General features: G+C 36.9%; 1 protein-coding gene and 2 long non-coding RNA genes across 4 annotated transcripts in view; 2 read left to right on the top strand and 1 right to left on the bottom strand.

Annotated features, from left to right (window-relative positions):
• LOC126940793 (uncharacterized) overlaps positions 1-532 on the bottom strand; it is a 33430-nt gene extending 32898 nt beyond the window's left edge. Inside the window, exon 1 of the long non-coding RNA XR_007720920.1 lies at positions 411-532. This is a non-coding gene — a long non-coding RNA (uncharacterized LOC126940793). The remainder of the gene's footprint in view (positions 1-410) is intronic.
• Positions 1-22691, top strand: part of GPC5 (glypican 5) — a 1466403-nt gene that overhangs the window by 1166495 nt on the left and 277217 nt on the right. The gene's annotated exons all lie outside the window — the stretch shown is intronic.
• LOC126940792 (uncharacterized) overlaps positions 1-22691 on the top strand; it is a 288273-nt gene that overhangs the window by 228891 nt on the left and 36691 nt on the right. The window lies entirely within an intron of this gene.

Below are 22691 nucleotides of genomic sequence, written 5' to 3' on the forward strand. Positions count from 1 at the left end.
TTTTCCCAAAAGTTACACAAAAGTGCACATAACTGCATAAAATATTAACCAATGCCATCCAAGTATTATATGCATTTGTGCAATTATTATAATCAAAATGATATAAGAGTTTATTTATGAATTCAGTAAGGTAGTTTTCTCAGTTAGGGTTACGTTTGTTATATATGCACCTTTTTAAAAACATGGTTTCTTGAAAACCTCCAATGTCTCTGAAATCAGAATATCACTGGGGTAAGCAGGGAAGGTATGTGTATGGTTTTAGTGTTACAGGTGATTCTTCTGTACACTTCTTAAGATCGTAGATATAAGACTCAGGAAACAAAGTAAACTCTGTTGCTAACCCTTGGAACATAGCCTAGGACAACATTATTTAGCACATATAGTAATAGAAAAAAAGATAAAACAAATACCTGAATAAATATTGGTATCTTCTCACCACATGCAGGCAGTGGTATACTAAACCCCCGAAGTGTCTTAGAGCTCCTTGTGATCCTGGTGCTGTGAAGTCAGCATGGCAGAGTTCCCTTCTGACACATCACATTTCTAGAAGGTGTTTTCAGGCATGATCAGCAGGGAGCAAGCATCAAAAAATACTCTTGTAGTAACAGTTTTCCACTCCACCGGACATTGTGTCTAAAAGACTAGGACCTCCTCTTTCAAATCCTGCTCAGCCAGCAAGAGACCAAGGCCCACCCTTGGTGCTTAGATTATTTCCCCTCAGAACTACAGAAGCATACATCACCCGGTAACAGATGAAAATGAAAGGGACAACTTCAGCACGATGTCTTTAAAGAGGTGGAGATTCCTTAGATTTAATGGAAAAGCATATAATGCAATGATGAAAGAGGTGAGCTAAAAATACATGTATAAGCAGTGATATGTCAGCATCTGAACAGCTACCCTGACTTGCGTCAGATGCTATTTGTAGTGAGTGTGTGTGCGTGTGTGTGTGTGTGTGTGTGTGTGTGTTGGGGTGTGGGGGCGGGTATACTATTTTTTGCATACTATGATGTTTTGACATTTTAAAAATCCTTTTTTTTTTATTATACTTTATGTTCTAGGGTACATGTGCACAACATGCTGGTTTGTTACATATGTATACATGTGCCATGTTGGTGTGCCGCACCCATTAGCTCATCATTTACATTAGGTATATCTCCTAATGCTATCCCTCCCCCCTCCCCCCACCGCACGACAGGCCCCGGTGTGTGATGTTTACCTTCCTGTGTCCAAGGGTTCTCATTGTTCAATTCCCACCTATGAGTGAGAACATGCAGTGTTTGGTTTTCTATTCTTGCGATAGTTTGCTGAGAATGATGGTTTCCAGCTTCATCCATGTCCCTACAAAGGACACGAACTCATCCTTATTTATGGCTGCATAGTATTCCATGGTGTATATGTGCCACATTTTCTTAATCCAGTCTGTCGTTGATGGACATTTGGGTTGGTTTCAAGTCTTTGCTATTGTGAATAGTGCCACAATAAACATACGTGTGCATGTGTCTTTATAGCAGCATGATTTTTAATCCTTTGGGTATATACTCCTGCCCCAGGATTCCCTATTTAATAAATGGTGCTGGGAAAACTGACTAGCCATAAGTAGAAAGCTGAAACTGGATCCCTCCCTTACACCTTATACAAAAATTAATTCAAGATGGATTAGAGACTGAAATGTTAGACCTAAAACCATAAAAACCCTAGAAGAAAACCTAGGCACTACCATTCAGGACATAGGCATGGGCAAGGATTTCATGTCTAAAACACCAAAACCAATGGCAACAAAAACCAAAGTTGAGAAATGGGATCTAATTAAACTAAGGAGCTTCTACACAGCAAAAGGAACTACCATCAGAGTGAAGAGGCAACCTACAGAATGGGAGAAAATTTTTGCAATCTACTCATATGACAAAGGGCTAATATCTAGAACCTACAAAGAACTCAAACAAATTTACAAGAAAGAAACAATCACATCAAAAAGTAGACAGAGGATATGAACAGACACTTCTCAAAAGAAGACATTCATACAGCCAACAGACACATGAAAAAATGCTCCTCATCACTAGCCATCAGAGAAATGCAAATAAAAACCACAATGAGATACCATCTCACACCAGTTAGAATGGTGATCATTAAAAGGTCAGGAAACAGCAGGTGCTGGAGAGGATGTGGAGAAATAGGAACACTTTTACACTGTTGGTGGGACTGTAAACTAGTTCAGCCATTGTGGTAGACAGTGTGACGATTCCTCAGGGATCTGGAATTAAAAATCCTTTGACATGGATGCAGCTGGAAACCATCATTCTCAGCAAACTATCACAAGAACAGAAAACCAAACACCGCATGTTCTCACTCATAGGTGGGAACTGAACAATGAGATCACTTGGACTCAGGAAGAGGAACATCACACACCGGGGCTTATCATGGGGAGGGGGGAGGGGGGAGGGATTGCATTGGGAGTTATACTTGATGTAAATGACGAGTTGATGGGTGCAGACGAGTTGATGGGTGCAGCACACCAACATGGCACAAGTATACATATGTAACAAACCTGCACGTTATGCACATGTACCCTAGAACTTAAAGTATAATAATAAAATAAATAAATAAATAAATAAATAAATAAAAAATCCTTTCTGTCTGAGGAGAGACTGCCCCTCCTGCCGCTCCTCCATTCTTAGAAAGGCCTAGCTAGCCAGGAGGACACCTTTCATTTGCACATGAAACAATCCAGAGCCAGCCTTCCCCTATCTGGCTCTTACACCCCAACAGGCAATATTCTTTTGCCTGAATCATCCCAGGGCCAGGGCGAGGTACCAGGTGACTAAGGTCCATCCTGTTGCTTGGAGCCCACTAATGTCATTTGAACTAGCTAATCCTAAGCTGGCCACCCTGACTTACCTTGCCAGGGGAAACTCAAAGGCTCAGCCTAAACTTTCCCCTTGCTCTTGTCTTCTGTCTTCTGACAACCCTGGTGTTTTTTCCACGTGGTCCCATGTGGTATCTCATGTATACTGTGTGCAGGGCCTGTGAGCACAATAAAGTTTGTTTCTGGAACCTCTCCACTGCTCCTCATCTGACTACATCTGACTGATCATCACACAAAAGAACATGAAAAACTCTGTTCCTTCTCTTCAGGCACCCAAGAGGTCAGCATTAATTTCAAAAATGCAAGCAGAAAAGGCTTTGGATTCACTTGTTTTTCCACTCCCTTTTTCCACAGGATATCGCTTTTTAGCAGTGATTTCTGACCTTTTTGTTTGTTACCCAGGATATGACTTTAGTGGCATAAATGAAGGACAATCATTAAGTAAGGCAATTATCTTAAATATTGTTAGCAAAATATAAAGAAATTGTGATATAACCTGTGTTTATTTTTTCAACCTATGAAACAATAAAATCTATTTGTAAATGTAAGGACTACTTTGATTACAAAACAGTGATGTGAGATATATTGTGATAACTGCAAATAATTGTGATTTGAGAATATTGGATTTCTACTGGTGACAACGTCACAGAACCTCATACAACAGTTGTGGGTTTTGGCCTACAAGGTCTGTGGCATGATTTCTGCCAACACCAATACTGGAAATCAATATGGCCTCTACCTCACACATATTTCTAGGTCCCTTTCTGCTTTTCAACAAGCAGATAAACCAGAAAGTCTCTGAATTGGCCACAGGAGAAACAGTTAAGGTTTGTGATTAGATGTCACATTAATGTTCACAGTGGAAGTAGTGAGAGAAGGAGATGGGTAAATGGAACAAGTCCAGAACATAATGGTTCTCTATATCCCTGGCATATACATTGGCAACATCGCTCATAGATGAGACTCCATACCAGGCAAAAGGTGGAAAGGTCCCAGTTTAGAAACAGTCTCACCGTATTTTACACATGAAATCTTCCTTCTGCCTCAGAAACAGAGAATTAAAATGATTTCTGTGGCTGCTGGGAAATGCCATTCTTAAGGCAAAGGAAATACGTGTCCATTTCATAGTGAACTTTTAGACAGGAAAAGGCCAGCTGTCCTCAATGAATATAAATGTTAGAGAAATAGAAAACTACACACACACACACACACACACACACACACACACACACATATATATATATATATACATCCCATCCTAACAGCCATGTCATTAAGGATACAGGAGTAGGCAATGTCTACAGTACCAAAGTACAATTCCAAATTTCTGAAGTACATTCAAAATATAATTTATGCAATTAAAGCTTTGTAATTTGGACCACATTTGTTGAACGAGCATTGCCTTTGGGACGTGACTTTGGATAGTTACGCATGGGACTAGCTATAGTAAAATCCTTCTTCAGTGAAGTCATAGTGTAACATAATATGCACGGTCTACTGTATTTTTCAAGCTACCCAAAGCAATTTTCTCTTTTCAGTAAGTTGTGCTGTACTTATTTACATACGATCATTATATTACTTGCCAAGATAATGTAAATATGAAGAATAACTAATAGGCATTTTAATGAAACATTTTGTAATTTTAAATCAAAGGCAGTATAGGTAGTGGTTGAGTGCGTGGTCTCTGGCTCAGTATCCCATCTCTGCCATTTGCCAAAGATGTGAACTTGAACAAGTCACTTAAATGCTCAATGCCTTAGTTTCCTCTATGTAAAATAAGAATGATCCCAATAGAATCTCTTTCCTGAACATATTGTAAATATGGAATGGTTAACTGTATGATGCAGTTAAAATAATGCCTGGCATGTAGTAAGCACTATACAAAAGTCATTTATTCATTTCCATACAGGATACATGGTCATAAAGAGAAACTTCTAGATTTCTTTAAAATGCATAATTGCGCAGTGTTATCATTGGTACCAACCAAGCTTTTCTTCTCTCTCTACAACTGATTTAGTAAAGTTGTCTTCATATTAGAAAGATTGCCTTACATTATTTTACTAGGAAAGAAAGTTTAGAAGAAAAGAGAAGGTTTGGAGTTTCTGTGGCGGGAGAGCAGCTACTTTTATATAGTTCAGTAAATCAATCTCTGTTGCTGAGCCTCAGAGGAGATAAACTTGGGGATGATTAGAAAGGAACGAAGAATGCACCGGTGAATAACATTATCCAAATTGACTGTTGTGACTGAAGAGATCCACTCATTAGATGAATATCTTCTCTTTCCTGATATGTTTCTTTATATGATTATAAACTATCAATTTTAGAGACCCCTTGATACAGTAGCTGATGTGTTGCACAGTTTAAGAAGGCAGTTTTAGCCTCCAATAGGAATTCAGAAATAACTATAATTCTTCATGGTGCCTTCAAAGAACATTCAAAATAAGGTCCAAACATGTAACACAGCAATAGTTACCAAGATTGCTTCTTACCTCCTCACCAGCTCTCCAGCTCTCCAGCTCTCAGCAATTCTACAAGCCTCAGAACATGTCTTATGAATTTTACCCTTAACCTGTGCATTTTTCGCCCAGGCACACCACTTCCTTCTTGTGGCATTTCCTCAATATGTTGGCTCTTGCCAAGAAGTTTGTGTTCTCCTTCCACCATATTCTCTCCACTCTCAGTCCTTTTGGTGCCTGTTGGCCTCACATAGGCCCTCCCGCTCTACCACCTACAGGTTGAATGGTGAACTGGAAGCCGTTTGAGGGCACTGAGATGACAAAGAATTATCTTTTGTATCATTTCCTGTAAAAGGGAAGATGTAGATTCCTAGTTTCTTAATATCTCTTCTAACTCTGAAACACTCTGCCTGTTAATAACCAGAGAATTATGACCTCCTAAAACACAGTGAAGAGGACCCTGTGTGGGCTCCTCTTCCTTTTATTTCATTATTTCTTCAGTATGCTGCTAAATCAGCTTTGCTTCATCATAGGTCTGGGGGCTAGATTGCAGTCCAGGAGAATTACACATTTTCAGATAACTATTCTGAGGTTTTGTAAAAGTGAGTAAAGTTATCAAGAACAGTAACACGCCTTGTTTGACTTTGTCTTTTATGCCTACAAAATGGCACCATACATTAAAACCATGGCATTCATATTGAGTTTAAAAATATCTGGGCATTGCTTTTTTGTGTATGAAAACAAAAGATTTTGCTGAACAGTAAACCATCATATTATGTACCCTAGCGGGGTAGCATAATATAAGGGAAGCTTCAAAGCACAAGACAGTTCACTGATGACCAACTCAATAATACTGTGTAATAGCAAGAAGAAAATAAAAGATCTCTAAATACCAAATTCCCCCACTCCAGTCTGATGATGGGCAGGTACTAATCAATATCATTTTTCTATAGTGATCTTAAATTCCTAAAGACCCAGCATATAGCCAGTAATAGTAGTGCAGTTATTTTTTTCTGTTTCTTGCTGTGTTTCATCTATAAAGTCTATAAGATCACTTAGGTTTTTAGAATTAATATGTCCATACAAATGTCTCATGTAAAATAAAATAGGATATCGTGATACTGAACAGTGTTTAAAAAGGAGCCCCTCTCCCCAAAAAGCTATTTTGTGTTAATTGTTCTGTCTAAGCTTTTTATCTAATAGTTTAAACATAATCTATTAAAAGAAACATAATAGATGACTAAACATAAAGAGTTCCAAAAGCCATTTTCTATTTGAATTTTTCACATTTATTTAAATGCAGTTTTCTGTTTAATTTTAACTTGCATGACATACAATTTATGTTGAAAAGGACTCGATTAATATATTCTTTCTTGCTTGCACAAAGAAATCGTGAATATATGCTAGACTAACTACACTGTTTAAATCCGTTGCTTAATAACATGTATCAGTCTGTGCTAACAGATATAGAAAAACTAACATTTTATCAAAAGACAAACTAAGATAGAAGATGTATTCTGGATTTCATTTTAGTGAGTGAAAAACTTACTATTCAATCTGAAGTGGTAAATAGGATTAAGTTCTTTAATTATAATAATGTTATATTGATGACTGTTTAATTGATTCTGGTGATAAGAGATAGTTAAGTTTTTCTCTGATATCACCATTTAATTTCAGAGTTAATTAAACTAGTGTCATTACAGTCTTGCTACAACCTAAACACTTTCATTCATTGATGCAACATACCGCTTGTGGATCTAGAAATTTACCTCCAAAGAGAACAGTCTGGGGTGGTCTTCATCATCATCCATTAATTACTCATCAATGTTTCATTATTTCCAACCACTAGGCACTTAATTATTTTTTTTTAAAAGAGGAATTAGGATACATCCCAGTTAAAGAAAAAGGTCTCACATTTTCACTGTGCTATTGGCAAGTATATAGAGAGAAATAATTCGGGAATAATACATTATTTTATATTTTAAAAATAAAAGTGGTTGTCAGATAAAATATGCTTTAAACATATGAGCAGACATATGCCTTCCAGCGCTAGTTGTTCAAATGGTCACTTAGAAATAATTTCCATTTCTGAAGGTAAATGGGACCCAAAGCAACCTGTTCTACCCTGTGTCAATAGGTTTTGCATGGATCCATCTGTGAAACAAGAGATTCTAAGTAATCAGTGTCCTAGATAATGAAATTACACAATTTGAGTTTTTCTGTTGCTTTATTCACTAGCCTAATGAAGATTGAGATAGTGAAGAGAGTTGTCCATGTGTTTTGTGTTGATGCTTTAATGCAGTGTGAGTAGCCCCACTGTTATTATTTTTGTGTCTATTTTTCCTGCTTCATTTTATTTTCTGGTGTTTCATTAATTAATTATCTTATAATTTCAATTTTTATTTTAGATTCAAGGGATACATATGCAGGTTTGTTACGTGGGTATATTGTAGGACATTGAAGTTTGGGATACAAATGATCCCATCACCCAGGTAGTGAACAGAGTAGCCAACGGGTAGTTTTTTAGTCCTTGCTCCCCTTCTTCTCTCCTCCCTCTAGCAGACCCCACTGTCTATTGTTCCCATCTTTATGGTCATGTGTACTTAAGGCTTAGCTCGCACTGGCAAGTGAGAACATGTGGTATTTGTTTTTCTGTTTCTGCATTAGTTTGCTTAGGATAATGGCCTCCAGCTAGCACCATTATTTTGAGGCTAATATACTTCGGATAGAGTTGGTTTAAATCCAAATAAAAGATGTTATTATTTCCTTATCCTAATCAGAAAATTTTAGGAAATAATCAGATAAACTTTACAATTGGCAAATCAAAGGCAGAACTGCATTAAACACCCAGAGGTAAAAGGTGTGACACCTCTTCTACTCTTCTTGTATTCACTTTTAGGCAAGAAAACAGGATTCTTCTAGAAGGTAAAAATGCACTAATCTCCCTTTTAAGACTCATAAGCCATTCTGTAGTCCACTAATGCCTAAAATATTTGCAAATTAAGCATAATTTTGCCTGAAATAGCAAGCTTTAAAAGAATATGTAAATATTTTTATGGAAAATAGATTTTGAAGAAATCAACACATTTTTACATAAGTTTTCCAAAAGGGGTTATATATTATTCCACTGATGGAAAAAGAAATGAACATTTATTGAGCGATTATATTGCTCCAGGCACTTTCACCTTAGTTTCTTTATTTCTTCTTTTAAAGATTAGTTTTATAAGTTCTATCTTTTTAAAGAAAGGAACTGAATCTAAGTGGTTAAGATCTCCAACCAGAGTCATGCCGATAAAAACCTGCCAACCTAACTTCAAGGCCACAGTTATTCCCCTTGGATGACATTGTGTCATATATAGCTTTTTTTCCCAGTGCTATGAAGTGTGGTGAGCAAGGGTTCTTAGTGCTTTGTAGTTACGGTTAAAATTAAAGAGTTAGTAACTTTCAGTAAATTTGCCCTATCTCTCAAACTAAGACCACAAGTTTTTTCCACTAATTAAGGAACTTGGTTAGCGCACAGAGTTGTAACATAATCATAAAAGCATGTATCTACATTTTATTTCAGTTAAATATGTAGAAATTTACATTCATTTGCCACACTTACAACTAAAGCAAGTGATTTTTAATTTTTTTAGAATGGGCCTGTTGATTGAAGTTTCACTTTATTTTTTCGTTTATATAAAGAAAATGCATTTTTCTTTCAAGTTCTTTTTTTTAAAAAAGATTTTTTTTTTTTTTTTTTTTTTTTTTTTTTTTTTTTTTTTTTTTTTTTTTTTTGAGACGGAGTCTCACTCTGTCACCCCGGCTGGAGTGCAGTGGCCGGATCTCAGCTCACTGCAAGCTCCGCCTCCCGGGTTCCCGCCATTCTCCTGCCTCAGCCTCCCCAGTAGCTGGGACTACAGGCGCCCGCCACCTCGCCCGGCTAGTTTTTTGTATTTTTTAGTAGAGACGGGGTTTCACCGTATTAGCCAGAATGGTCTCGATCTCCTGACCTCGTGATCCACCCTTTTTAAAGCAATATGAGTCCACATTTTTACCCTTCTATTTAGAATGTGTCTCTCTTTCCTAATTTGACATGAACTTTTTAGTAATCAACCTTTAGTAGATACTACGATGTATTCAATATTGTTTATGAACTCAAATTTATTTTTGTCAACAGTCATTTTAATAATTGTATTAAATTATATAATTATAGTATAAAATGCAAACTGGTGAGGAAATAACTCTAACTCAACTAATGGGATCAGAGGTCTTCTTGACTTTAGAACTTATTTAATCTTGATAATCTGTTAGAGGCCATGGAAAGGTGCATGTCTCAGACCACTAAAGGTCTTATACACTGTTGAAATACTGATTTTCCAGGCAGAATTTAGTAACAGTTCAGCAGGAAGATGATTCTATGCTCAGAAATTGTTGCGTAGCTATCAACTTAGAAATCAGCACTGGTCATCTTCTCATGAGTAAAAATCAAAATGTTTGAAGATATACAGAACTTGATTTAAGAGAATATTGTTTCCAATATTTCAAATTACATTTTAATATCTTTAAAGCTAAAGGAATCACATGAAGACAAGGAGATTGAATAGAAGAATACTGAAAATAAGCTGATGCAGCTAATTCATTACATCATGGCCCACGGGCTTTCAGGGCCCCGAGGGAGTTGAAAGTTTCAAAAGTATTGATCGAGGCCCTTCAAGAGGCTAATGGATTTTAAGTTGGTCCAGCCGTTAGCAAATAAGTGGAATTGTCCTCAAACACATTTTAGCTTTTTCTTGATTTTCATGATAATCTGGCTCTAGCGTTATGGTTTGGTCTTCTGCAGTAACAGGGTAAATAACAAATCCATCAGTGCTCCAGTGTATTCTGTGTCCTTACCTAGAATGTAAGAATTTATCCTTCAGTTGTATTGATGCATTTTGATCCCACCTTCCAGTTCCCCAGCAGAAAATCCAAACTGCAAGAGCTAAATAGCATAATGCCAAAAATGTAAATAATCATATTAAAGAGATTACCAAATTTGTCAAACTTACTCTATTTAATTCTGAGTTTAGGTTTTTTGCTTTTTTGCTATTGTTGACCCAGAGGATGATTATAATACGTATTTCATGACACATTGAAATTCTTCATGATTGACCTTTAAGGTCTGGTATATTAGCAAAACTTTCAGGGAGACTTTGATGCCATCTACAAAGAGAGCTGGCATGGAAGTTGATAAAGACTTGATACTTGGCTGCTGCTTGTTTGAAAGGATGAGGAGGTCTTTACCCACGTCAGGTATTCACACAAAATGGATAGTTATTTCCTTAAAGGCCGTGTTCCCAGTGCTAAAAATTTCCCTAAGCCAAAATTTCCTAAGGGAATTTGATGATACATAAAATATTTTTGGGCCGGTCACAGTGGCTCAAGCCTGTAATCCCAGCACTTTGGGAGGCCGAGACGGGCGGATCACGAGGTCAGGAGATGGAGACCATCCTGGCTAACACGGTGAAACCCCGTCTCTACTGAAAAATACAAAAAACTAGCCGGGCGAGGTGGCGGGCGCCTGTAGTCTCAGCTGCTCGGGAGGCTGAGGCAGGAGAATGGCGTGAACCCAGGAGGCGGAGTTTGCAGTGAGCCGAGATCGCACCACTGCACTCCAGCCTGGGCGACAGAGAGAGACTCCGTCTCAAAAAAAAAAAAAAAAAAAAAAAAAAAATATATATATATATATATATATATACACACACACACACACACACACACACACACATACATATATATATATATTTTTGGCATTGTCTGCTTCAACTTGTGCACAGAAAACCCATCATCTTTACCCTGTTCTTCAGCATGTGTAGGCAAAGGGGAATTTATCACATAATTGGTACCGTAATGACCCAGTTAGACACAAAATTTCACAGGCTGATAATATGATTTCTGGTTGTGGTGAACAGAATAATGCCTCCTCCCCAAAGATGTCCATACTCTAATCCTAGAAACTATGAATATGTTCAGTTACATGATCAAGTGGAATTAAGGTTATAAACAGCATGAACGCTATGAATCAACTGATGTTAGAATGGGGAGAATATCCCGGATTAATTGAATGGGCTTAATGTAACCAGAAGGGGCATTAAAAGTCAGAGTAAAAAGTCAATATCATAGTCATGAGATGTGTGAAATACAGTACTCTCAGTTACTAGAGGAGGGGGCCCAGCAGCCAAAGAATGGGGGCAGCCTCTAGAAACTGAAAAGAAAAGAACATGGGGAATTTTTCTGTAGAGCTTCCAGGGAAAACGCAGCACTGTTGGTGTTTTGATTTTAGTCCAGTGAGACTTGTGTTGGCCTTGTGGCCTACAGAGCTGTAAGATCTTACATTTGCCATTGTTTTAAGCCCCTGAGTTTGTGGCAATGTGGGATGGCAGCACTATAAAACTAATACATTGGTTTCTTGAGATTTCTTAATTCAGCCCAACTGATTTAAACGAATGATAATGAAAGAAAGAAAAAGTTCAGAAATTTAAAAAGAAATATTCAAGTTATTGGCTGAGCAATGGAGACTAACAGAATATTTAATTTAGTCTGTTACAATATTGGCTGAGCACAGTGGCTCACACTGATATCCCAGCACTCTGGAAGGCTGAGGCAGGAGAATTGCTTGAGGCCAGAAGTTCAAGACCAGCCTGAGCAATATAGTGAGACTCCATCTCTAAAAAAAGAAGTAAATGTTCAAGTTACTACTACTATTTATTACGAATGCAAATGATATTTTGCATATTAAAATTGAAATTGGGAAAAGCAATGTGTTAACTAATCTGTTCAAAGTACTTTCAAAATACCATGAGAAATTTCTCAGTATGCCTGCTTGACAGTTCACCATACTTAGCTGAGAATGGAATATTCTTTGCACAAAACTAAAAAAAATGTGTAAGGAAAAAAGACAATTAAATTTAGTATTGCTCAGCATGGGAGAATACTTTTTATTTGCCCAGTGTCAATTTATGACAAAGATATTTCCAGCTTGGTTTGTTTAAAATATATTTGTGCCAACAGACTATTTAGTTTGTTATAACATTCTCATTTAGGTTTCTAGGTTTCACAATGTCTTCACGTGACAATTTTTATTTTACTGACAACACTCCATTTGTTTTGAATAAATATATTATGATACTAATGATAACATGCATTTGTGTTCTTATGACTGTGTGCTTATGATCATACCACTAAGGGCTGGCCCTGTACTAAATGCTTTATAAACATTAGTTCATTTAGTCCTCATGAGAAATCAGTGAACACAATGTTTTTATTAATCCCACTTTAGAACTAGGAAAAACAAGGCACAGAGAAGTTATTTACCCAACATCCAGCCTCAAGCAAGTGATGGGGCCAGGAAGGTATGTACTGTCTGTGCTCTCCCTCTAGGTCAGGCATATTCTATATACACTGTCCTCCTGTAGGTACTATTGTTAACTCCTTTGCAAAGGAGGAAATTGAGGCTCAAAGAGGCTAAGTGACTTGCTCTAATCATTCTGTTCCACAATATTTTATTCCATCAAATAAGCCCTTGTGTTCGATGTTACATTATTTTGATGGCATGTCAGGATCTAATTGTACTAGTTACATAGCTAGAACATAAAATGGTTTTTGAAACAGGAGCTCATAGCAACCCAAACTTTGCCTCATCTTAGAATGTCTTGTTTGTGCTAAATAAAATTGCCAGCCACTAAATATGGGTCTCGGGAATAGCAGAGGATGTCATCAAAAACTCCCGAACACCTCGCTAGAATGAACAGGCAACAGGACAGCGACGACATTACCCTCTTCCCTAACAAAGTCAAACTAAACTCTGTTTTCCAAGTCCAGGGCACCAGGATTATCAATGTCAGGGAATAGAATTTTAATGCCACTGTACATCTGCTGGAAAGTGGCCTTTTCCTTAAAAAAAATCTAAGACATATTAGTGTTTAAAAAATGGATTTCTATTGCTTACTTTGATTATGAACTGATACAGCACAGAACTGTCAGGAGCCTGGCTCCTTTTAAAATATAGACAGTTACACTGTGTTCTTTCCTTCCCATAATCTCTTTATGATCAAATGCAGAATATTTCAGTCTGCAATTTCCAATTTAATTATTGTCCTCGTTTGAGCTATTAAATTGGACTCCATTTCAGCAGCAACTGAGCTGACACTTGATCCTCCATTACCAGTGACTGTGTAAGCCATCTGCTTGAATGATTTTCACCATATGTGTTTAAAAAAAGACAATGTTTTATACATGCTTGCTGTAGGTAATACTTGAAAATCATTAAAAGAAGAGCAAAATCAGAGTCAGCTGTAAAATTGGAAGAAAAAATTAAAATCCTAAAAATATATTTGAAATCCTGAGTTAATATCAGCATATTTTATATCATTTCTAAGTCAATTCAAGTACAGTTTGAAGATATTAGTTTCCAAACTGAAAAGAAAAAGTTCATCACAGATCATGATCCGTGGTTAACATTTTAAATAATTTAGATTCACATTTTAAAAATTGATCAAGTCAATTATGATTTGAGATAATTCTTTATTTTCGGTTTACTGAGAGGGTTGTTAAATAATTTCCTTGGCCATGCAAAATTTAGTTTGCTTCCTCCAAAACATTTTAGTAACATATAAATAAAAGTTATTTAATTTAAACCTTTTAGCAGATATTGTTCTGTAATTCAAATACAAATAAATTTTCTGATTTCTGGTTAAAGATTTATTTTACTTAGTTGATATAATTAACCTTCAATTAATTAACGCTATTAATATTGATTTGTTTAATATGTAAAAAATGGTGAGATTAAGTCCAAAAAAGTAGATACGGAGGAAAACCCATATACAACCAACACAGCAGAACCTAACAAATATTCAAAAGAAAGGGTGTCTTAATTGAAATTTAACTACAATTATACCTATTAGTATTATTTTTATAATTTACATCTATTTTTATGGCACCTTTAAAATCTATTGCTAGAGTTGATCCTCACAACAGCCACATAAAATGCTGAGTTCAAATATCATCTTAATTTTACCAATATAGAAGACGAAGCTCTGTGCGATAAACAAATTGCCAAAAGCCACATGGCTGGTGAGTGACTGCTCAGTATTTTTCTCCTCCTTCTTTTGATTCCAAGTTCCAGGCCCTTCTCACCAAGACTTACCACCATCTCTTTTGACTCTTATGTCTAACATAGTTTGGGAGACATCCTCAGCATTAAATGTTCCCTTGGGGAAATACACGATCAGTTGTTGCAAGCCTGATTTGAGAGGGGGCCAGTTTTGTCCATTTCTGAAAATTTGGGAGAAACATACAAACAGCTGAGGCAAGGATTCTGAGAATGATTAGACTAATATCTCACAGGTCATAAATTGTTGCCACATACATGGTTCCAGTTCTTTTCTCACCATAATCCTGAAGTATAGAGAGACAGCAACTTTGTGCATTTCGTAACAGAGCAAATTGAGACTTACGACTTGGGGGTTAAATGACTTGAATAGGATGACACAAGTAGTAAGTGAAAGGAGGAGCCAGGACATGCGCCATGGTGTGTATTAAAGTGCCTTTCCAGTATCAGTGTGCTTTGTGATCCTTTTTATTATATGTATTTCCCAATAACTAGATTAATCCAGTAAAATATAAATATGAAACTGCATTCTAAATATGGCAAATTCATTTTGGAATATCCATTATTTCAAGTCATCTTTATCAGGATTACTTTTAATATTACAAAAATGTGAGCTTGTAATCCCAGCACTTTGGGAGGCCAAAGTGAGTGGATTGCTTGAGACCAGGAGTTCAAAAGCAGCCTGGGCAACATGGCGAGGTCCCATGAGTTTGGTGGCGCGTGTGGTCCCAGCTACTCAGGAGGCTGAGGTGGAAGGATCATCTGTGCCCAGGAGGTCAAAGCTGCAGTGAGTCATGATCGCAACACTGCCCTCCAGCCTGGACAAGAGAATGAGCCCCTGTCTGGACAAAAGAAAAAAAAAAGTAAGCTGTTAGCCATGTGAAATCTTCTTAGGCTATAAATCCACTTCATCTAGGTTAAATAAGATTATTGATAAACTTTTATTTTTCTGATTGAGATATTTGAAAATAAGTATGTTCATATTTGAAAATACATTTGTTTTTGTATAATATTGATTTTTCTTCAAAATTAAATATCTGGTCCTAGTTGACTGAATAATAGAACTATCATCTCTTCATTTCCATAGTAAAAATACTATGCTAAAAAGAGACAGTTTTCCCAAAGGACCTTCTTTGTCAGGAAGCTTTCTGAGTGTTCAAGCATCGATGTCCATTTTTTGATGGTATCACCTTTTGTTGGGACATTTTGGCCTTTCACCATAAGCTGAATACTATCATTCTTTGTCGTGTTCTTTGTTCCATTTTTGGCAGGGAAGATGGATACTGCTGTGGTGACCCTGGCCTCTTGATAAGGAAGGCACACTGATGTCACAGAAGCATTTCTATTAGATATGGTTGGGTTCATTAGACAAAAAGGGGGGTTTCTTTTTGAAAATAAAATGACATTAGGGTTTCTTTATACCCTGCTCAATGCTAAGAATGAAGCTCTAATTATCCTTTAAGAATAAAAGACAATGAAAGAAATAATTCTTTTTTACATTGACCATTTTTCCCAAGATGTTCTTCCTCAATATATTATCTCACCACATGACACAAAAAGTCTAGCTTCATGATTTATTATTCTGTGTATAACTGAAAGCAAGAAATATCTGTTAGCAAAATAACAGCAAAAACTCAACCATTTTACTACGGGGATTGCGGTTCTCTATTCCTGTAACTCTTCCCAAAACAAAAAACAAAATGATAATTGCCCATTATAACTATTAGAGAAAGACTAAATATGTAGACATTGACTTCTTTGAGATGGTAAAGCACAAATCTCTCAAGTTATTTTTCAAAATAAATAAATTGGCTTTGATGTGATCAATTTAACTTTATCAATAACCATTCTCTGGACCAATGCTTAAGTTTTATGAGAATTTATTTTTGTAAGTGTACAGAGGTTGAATTTTATCAAAACTATCATGACATTAATCCAGGTAGACCACTATCTCTCCCTCAAACTTTCACTAGCAAATGGTTTTAAAGATTGTGGCTACTGGTCTGATGGGAATTTATGGTAAATAAAATGTATGTTATCAGTTTCCTCAGGTGAGTTAAATAATGGTATTTAACTCAAAGGTGTATGGTGAGCATATAATAGGTTCATGCATCTAAACAATTTTTAAGGGTAACTGGCACTAAGTTGTTAGCTATTATATTAGTAGTCCAGTTACGAGAGAATTAAATTTAAAAAGTAGTGCTGAACATTTGTTGCCTCATTGTACTACAGAGACAAGAAGGCAGATGATTTTCAGTTATACAATGTTTTTTCAATATGATTTCTTAGATTCTGTTATAGTTTTCAATTTCTTGCCTCTCAGCTTTTAATTCAGTCATCAATATTTGCTCTGTGCTAATGAATGGAATTCCTTTAACGTTTCTCCTGAACGGTGAGAACATTGTTAAAATGTCTCGGTAGAGGGCAATAGAGTGACACTGGAGGAGGAAGAGGGCTTCTGCTGGTTCAGGCGGTGGCATCCTTGGTCAGCAGAGCATGTGTGAAGACAACTGGTCATAGCTCCTACCATGTGGTTAAAATGTGTGCTCCCTTGGCAACCTTGCAATCCCAGTCTAGCCTAGTAACCCCCTTCCTACACCCCTCCCAATGTGGACACTGCACATTCCAGTTGTCGTCAGCCACATACCAATGTCTTCTGCAAACCTGCCCAGTTGCAGTCCATCTGCACCCTGTAGAGGGACTTCTTCTTTGCTAGCCTAGTGAACGTGCATCAGATCTGGTCTGGGCAAACCAATGAACTTCTCCGTCATCCAGTGAACAGCAATCGCACCTTCTCCAACCTCCAACAAGGCCTGAACCCGAGCCCTGGGGAGGTATCCTTCCAAGTTTGTCTTTCCTAAATTACTCTCCCTCAGGCCTAACTAAGATACCTTTTAGCTTTCCATTGCACCTTGTTGTTATGTTCCTCTCATTGCTTATTAATTCTTCATAATAAAGCTCTCTGTCTTTAAAATACGACATGTCTGTCTACGGATTCAACTCAGCGTGATGCGGACAAAGTAGAAATCATTTTTGCCAAGGAAATGACTTATCTAAATCCTGAAAGAGAGCTGCTCTTTTGAAACAACTCTGCTAGCACCTTTTCTGAGTGCATCCATCTAGAAACTCATTTAATACTCTAACAACCCTATTTCTTGGACAGGGAAAATTGAGGCAATACCTCCTTGAAATCATTCTGAAGCTAGTAAAATTAATTTTTTTCAAAGTTTGTGGCATTTTCACCTGAAGAGTTTCATTCAGTGTCTGGAAAATAGTAATCTCTTATAACTATTATACATTGTCACAATTGATATGCACTATCAGAAAAGTATTGATCATTCTCTCTCATAGTACTGGGTTTTCTGCATGTGCCTGATGATCTTTGATTCTCCATTTATATTCATGTGAAAGAACTAGATTACTGACACACAGAGCTTCTGTAAGATTTTGTTTCAGTTGTGAATGATTTCATCATCAGCAGGTCTTTCTTCTGAGTGGGCAGGCTGGCTCTGAACTCTGTGTGCAGACAGGCATGTCAAGACAACTTTGAGGTGAGCAGGAGAGCAACTGAGATTGCCCTAAAGTGCCCGAGAATCATAATAAATCAAAGGACTAACCCTACTCAGGAAGAATGTTTGTTACTTGAGAGTGTTATTTGCTGGTCTTTATCTAGTAAGAAGGTCAGAAGTAAAGACACTTCTGCCAGCTTTTATCTCGGAATGGACCAAAAGGAGGGAAGAGAAAGGGAAGCTGGAAAGAGATAGAACTATTCATCCACAAAACCTCAATGATTTCCCTGATTTCTATTCCATTACAACTTTGCTATACTCAATTGCTCACATGAAGCTTAAAACCTCCTGAGGCCCTACCCTTGACGATAGTTTCCATCTTCCCTGCTTCTTCTGCTCCCTTCTGGTCAAATTTTGGACAACTAGCAGCTCTGTTTTCTTTTATTCTTATAATAGTGTAGCGGATTGAATAGTGGCCACCAAAAACATATGTTCAAGTCCTGACCCCTGGTAACTGAAAATGTGATCTTATTTGGAAATAGGGTCTTTGCAGATGTAATTAAGTTAATGAGCTCAAAAGGAGACCACCCTGGATTTAGGGTCCTAATTCCAGTGACTGTTATTTTTATAATTTTTATAATTTTAAAAAAAGGTAATTTGAAACACAGACACATTGGGGAAAAGGCCATTCATGCAGTGAAAATGGATGTAAAAATTGGAGTTATGCAGCCACAAGTGAAAGAACACTTCCAGCCACTAGAAACTGGAAAAGGCTGGGACTCTCCCAGAGCCTGCAGAGGGAACCTGGCCCTGCCAACACCTTGATTTTGGACATCTGGCCTCCAGAACTGCACGAGAATGCATTTCAGTTGTTTTAAGTCACCAAGTGTGTAGTAATTTGTTATGGCAGCCCTATGAAACTAATATAAATAGAATCCCATTAACTTCCTGTCTTTCAGAAGTCCTCCAAAAATCTCTGAGCTGCTCATGTAAACCCTGGGCGCATATTCCTCTCAGCACTGCTGTGTATTTATCTCATTTTGTTTCTCTTGACTAGGACAGAAGTGAACAGGTTTCAGTCTGCATTGAAATTTTAAAAATAATATTTAATATTTAACTCCAGTGTATCTTCAGTCTTGCCTTAGAAGCCAGATCCAGATTCAGGCTAGATTGAAGAGAAAGCATTCAACTACAAGTAAGGAGATTTAATTTTTGGTTTCCTGGCACATAGAGTATGCATTCCCCAGATGCAATGGCATCAGACCAAGTGCATTTAAGATGAAAGCCAATCAAGACTAACAGGTTTGACAACTTCTTACTCAGCTTCAATGGCCCCCATGCCATCTCAATCATAAAGGTGTGTATGTGTATGTATATATTCAGTTTCTAATTCTTCCACTGGCATTGTTTCACAAAATCCCTCCAGATATAACCAATACTCATTTTAATTTCAGTCAGAATAAGTATAAAATCAATTCTCTTCATAACATTAGTTTTTGACTTCAAACCTTCAGAGACATAAATGTGTTTTACAAAAAGCTCCTACTATTTCTTTCCTCCAGCAAAAATCATGCAGTGATCTGTTACTGCCAGTGAGGAATTAGATATGTAAATGGGAAGAGGGCATTTGAAGGCAGACGGTACCTAGGAATGGATGGGTGGTCGCATGGGTTTTTCTTCATTAAGACATTTTAAAGTTTAGTTCTCAGTGTGAAGATAATTTAAATTGAAAGAATTTTTTACTTTGACACTGCAAGAAGTTCCCTGTACATGCATAAAGTTTTACAAATGAGAAGCTGTGTGGCACTTCTGCTAGAGCAAGGTGTTCATCACTAAAGCTACAGAATATTCCTTAAATATCCCCCTTTGATGTCAGAGCCTGAAAATTAGACATTAAAAATGAATAACCCTGCAATGCTAAGAAAAATTAGAGCAAGCAAAATATAATTTAATGAATCCCTATGTGATAGGAAACCATAGTTCAAATCATTTGATATCAGAAAATACCCTCCATCCCTTAACCTCAAAATATGTTAAAGCCAGCTGAAATCACATGACTTTTAGTAAAACCTCTCAGACAATTACAGCCCACATTGATCTCTTTCTCCAAAGACTTTATCTGTACTTATCTATGTCAATCATAAACTTGAAATCACGTACCATCTTGAAGCACTATCTAAACTACTTCACCTGTATATAGCTTGTTTTCCTATTGCAATTACAAATTCAATGGAGTTAACAACCGTATCTTAATCTTCTTTTGTATCCTGCAATGAGTACTTTTTTAAAAAATTGAAGTGATATAATCTTTGAAATAAAATGGATCATTCAGACACATTACAATTTTAGCTAGCAAATTTCCAAGATAGTAGGCTGTGTAATTTTATCTGCAATATTAAAAGCTATAAAAGGTCACCTACCTTTAGTCATAAGTCATTGGGAAAGTTATGTGGGTATATTATATTCAAATCCACATCCTACCTGCCATGCTTCTCTGTTGAATTCTCTTCTTGGAGATTTTGGTTCCCTTTACTTAGAATAATTGTGAAGGTATGTCTGAAAAATAATTGACAAGACCTGCATTTCACCAACCCATCACCCCAGTCATCTCGCTTTAGTCCAGAGTTGGCAAGCTATTAATAGCTACCATTTTGGAGCACTAATATGTTCCAAATACTATATAGCTAGCCAGATAAACATAGACATGAATGTATGTATGTATGTGTGTATGTGTCAATTACCTTGAAAGTCTGGTATTATTAGCCTTGTTTTGCAGATACATAAATAACTTTCTCAAGGTCATAGACTAACTAAACCAAGATTCAAACCTCAATTTTCAAAATCCATGTGGTTTACATTAAGTCACCTCCCTTGCTAGTAAAGCTTCATATTTCAGATCCTACAAAGATAAATTAAAATTGGAATGGACTAAAAGCTCTTTGATTTCCTGAGTTTATAAGTTTTTGCTTTCATTTATTTAATTAATATCCTGCAAGTCACAAAGTACAAAATCTCATGAAAAGCAGCGAATAAAAGTCATGTGAGAGCAAGTTTACAGAAGAGAAAGTAAATAGCATAAGAAGCAGAGACTATGCAAGAGATTGGTCTGGTTACAAGAAAAATAAAACAAGGAGCAGAAAAAAACAAAAAATAGGCAATAAAGAAGTGGCTTTATTATGTTTTTGAGTCAAAATGATATTGGCACACACATTATTTTAGACTTTTTAAAAAGATTTTGCACATATGTGCGGTTGGGAGTCAACAAGGAAAGATGATGCAATGAAGGTTTATTTGTGAAAATACTTGTGGTTGCAAATGCTGTAGAACTTGCAAAATCCTGAATGTATTTCCCATAAGACTGACCATTGGCTCCCAATTTCATCCTAGCTCCTTTTGTAGTAGAGGTGAACAAGCATTCTTATTTTCTGTTGTGAATGGTGCAGTTGGGCTTATGGAAGTCAAGGTAAGAGAAACAGGGACATGGCTCAATTGAAACCCTTTTATGTGTGTTAGCCCTAGATAGCACTAAAAGTATGCAACTCAGTTTCCAGAACTCGTGGGGTAATTCCAATGAGCAACCAAATTTGACCACTACTACTTTAATTGAATAGGATGGTGTATTAATCAGGCTTCTTCAAAGAAACAGAACAAATGTGATATAGATAAATTAGATAAATGGGTATAAAGAAGGGAAAGAGAGATACATGGGGAGATACATTACAGAAATTGGCTCACCTAGCTATGGAGACTGAGAAGTCGTATGGTACACCATCCGCAAGCAGGAGAACCAGGGAAGTCTGTGGTGTAATGCGGTCTGAGTCCAAAGGGCTGGAGAAGCTCCCAGCTCCAGAAGAGAGAGCAAACTCACCTTTCCTCTGTTGTTTTGTTCTATGTAGTCCCTACACGAATTGGTAAGGGCAGATCTTCTTCACTCGATCTACTGATTCAAATGCTAATCCCTTCCAGAAACATTCTCACAGACATACCCAGGAATAATGTTTTACCAGCTATCTGTGTATTCCTGAACCCAGTCAAGTTGATGACTAAAATTAACCATCACAGATGATGTCAGCATAGTGACTTGGCCTAGAAGACAACATGGATTCAAGTAATAGGCTTGATAACCACAAGGACGAATGGCATGATCCAGTCATCTTAAAAATACATCACATGATCCCAATAAGCGATAACCCCAGAGAATTCAAATGAAAGACTAGGATTTTAACAGTCGTGTAGGAAAATTAGCTGCAATAGTAGCTTCACAGGACACTTACTAGGAAAGTTATTCAGAGGTCATGGAAAAGAAAAGCTCACTGTCAAAATTAATATTCTTCAATCACACACTTATGAAATATATTTGAAATACATAGCAAGAAACAAAAAGAAAGAAATGGGGTAAGGTAGGATTCAAGCAGGTAGAAGGGCCATTCTCCTTGAATTACATTTTTTAGATTAACGCATTAACACATTTATGCTCTCTCTCACTCTCTGCTTCATCACCCTTCCCAACTGATGTAGTAGTAGTCTTGATGAATAGAGTTGGTGTTTGAATAAAGGAGGTCAATAGATGCTGCTTGGGGCAACAGAATACACTTGATCTATTTGAGATAATCAGGCAAGTATTTCTGACTACACATGACATCACCAGTTAGCTTGCTGAACAGGTGTGGGTTTTATCTGTATTTATTGAACATAGCATATGTGGGGCCATAAGGAGATTATTGCGTGTT

Source organism: Macaca thibetana, chromosome 17 (assembly GCF_024542745.1).
Source record: "Macaca thibetana thibetana isolate TM-01 chromosome 17, ASM2454274v1, whole genome shotgun sequence".
Lineage (NCBI taxonomy): Eukaryota > Metazoa > Chordata > Mammalia > Primates > Cercopithecidae > Macaca > Macaca thibetana.